Below are 2422 nucleotides of genomic sequence, written 5' to 3' on the forward strand. Positions count from 1 at the left end.
TTGTGGAATGCCATGGCTAACTTTAGCATACCTGGAGGATTTACGGTTGACATTAACAAATTGACATTGATCAGACAAAAAGGACTTAAACCAGCTTAGTACTAAACGTTCCAGTCTCTTTAACAAGGTGGTATGGTCGATGTCATCAAATGCAGCACTAAGATGTAGGAAAAGTATGGAGACAAGTCCGGTGTAGTTTGTGACTGTTAAATGCCAACCATTCTGCATTCCACGCAAATTCACGGCTGTGTTTATACTCTGTGTTTACGTCACTCCAAGCGCTAATGCTACCAATGTGTTAGCTGAACTTTATGGAGCCTAAAATGTGTGTGCACTAAATGTAGCCTGTTTCGTATGTTGTTTTTATATAATGTTGTATTTATATATTTTAAACGCGTAGCACCACTGGAGCCACGGTGAAACGTTTTGTGTATGTGGTTGAAATGACAATAATACACACTTGAGTTGAGTTGAATGCCTTCCTGTCTGTCTGTAAACGGTAGACTTAGCTTGGGAGTGGACTCTTTGAGCAGTGAAGCAAGTGCATTCTGGTAATTGCTGTCTTTCATTCACATGAGCCAAAAACACATTTTCTGGCTTTTCTCGGCCTAGAAAGCACCAATTTCGAAAAACATTTCACATTTCTTCTACATAAGTGATACAATTTAAAGATATAGCCACCTTTACAATGGTAAAATATCCCTTTAAACGCCATAGAGACCACCCACACATCTGGGAAGTGTGACCCGGTGTGTCCCTTGTCATTTCCCTGCTTCCCATTTATTTCTATGGGAGCTGTATTCTGGTAGTGTTGCGGGGACGTGGAGAAGTGAGGCTTCTGCCTCTCAAAAACTCACGAAAATCTTTTAAACTGACCGTTGTCAGTCTGAAATGAAGACAGATTCAGCAGCTGAATAACTATTTCTTGCATAAAATGTTTTCAGAAACACATTTGGGGGAACTATTTCTGTAAAATAAAAGAGATTGTATTCCAAACGAGATTCGAGTTTTGAAATCCAGGACCAGACATGTTATTTTGAATCCCACTTTGTTTCTTGCAGAGCGAGCGGTCGAAGCAGAGGAGAGTTTAAGTTTATTAGCATTGATATGAATATGCAGCACATGGATGTATAACAACAATGGTACAGCAGAGTTTGCAGTTTTGTGCACTGTAAGCTCTAGAAGGAAAAGTTAAATACATGCGTTCTTGACTGTTCGTGACGCATCAGAAGAAAAAACAGACGCATACTCGCAATGTGTAAGGAGTCTATCTATCAGGAACAGATTTTCCCATTCAAAAACTTAGTAATTATTTGTAGGAAAAGGGTATAATAATGACTTGTGATTGTTATTCATAGGTTTACTAAAGATTGACACACCATTATATATCCTGTTACACTGCTGCCTGCTGGAGATCCCAATACACTACAAACTGGCCAATGGTTTACACAGCCAGATCAGCCGCTATAACTAAACAAAACAAAACACAAACAACGATCTGCATTGGCCCATTATCGGCAGATATATTGCTCTCCGGATGTGACCGTGATCGGATTCGGAGGCTAAAAAAATGATCGGGCATCTCTAATTCAAACCTCAATATCTTCATCAGTCTTAAGAACGGAGGATGATGTCCCTTGTCATTACTCAAATGCAGGTTTGCGTCAGTGCAGGACCATCATGCATGGGCTTATTATTAATACCCCAAAACATTTCCTCTGGACACTATTGCTGAGTCAGTGAATGACATTTTACTTTATAATGACATAATTAATCAAACTAAATAAAATACTAACAGAAGAGTGAGTCTTTCTTATTGCATGTGGGCAGGCGTCAAAACTGATCTGACTACCTGTGATGAGCTGATCCTCTTCAAAGCATTCGGTACAGAGAGAAGTGTCTGGATCACATCAGCTGTGCCAGGGACAGTATGTTATAAATAGCCTGCAGTACATGTGAATTTCGCCAACATACAAGAGCTAAATCTGTAGATGGAAAAAATTCTACAAGTGGTGACATGTTAATGGCAATGCAATTACCGGGGGTGTTGTTCCATCTTTTGCATTTTAATAGTGTCAACTGTACAGCAAGTTTAGTCTTTAAAAAGTCAAATAGAGTTTGCAATATCATTTTCAAATGGTTAAGAATGCATTTGAATTGTGACCTGCATATTGCTTGTTTAAATGGAAATTGAGGCTGCTTGGTTTATATTGAATTTCCATTTAAACATCCACCGAAGAGCAGGTTAAGGGCGTTTTCACATCGATAGCCTTTAGTTCTCTTGAATCAAACTAGGGTTCGTTTGTCCTGCTGATGCGGTTCGTCTGAGCAGGTGAGAACGCGGCAGTCAAACAGTGGTACGCACCAAAAGCGGACCAAACAAGCATATTGAGACCTGCTTGAAGAGGTGGTCTCGGTACGC

General features: G+C 39.8%; 1 protein-coding gene across 1 annotated transcript in view; it reads left to right on the top strand.

Annotated features, from left to right (window-relative positions):
• LOC116699098 (phospholipid phosphatase-related protein type 4) overlaps window positions 1–2422 on the top strand; it is a gene marked incomplete at its 3' end in the record, with an annotated part of 127033 nt that overhangs the window by 16908 nt on the left and 107703 nt on the right.

The sequence above is a fragment of the Etheostoma spectabile genome, chromosome 12, assembly GCF_008692095.1.
Source record: "Etheostoma spectabile isolate EspeVRDwgs_2016 chromosome 12, UIUC_Espe_1.0, whole genome shotgun sequence".
In the NCBI taxonomy this organism is placed as follows: Eukaryota; Metazoa; Chordata; class Actinopteri; order Perciformes; family Percidae; genus Etheostoma; species Etheostoma spectabile.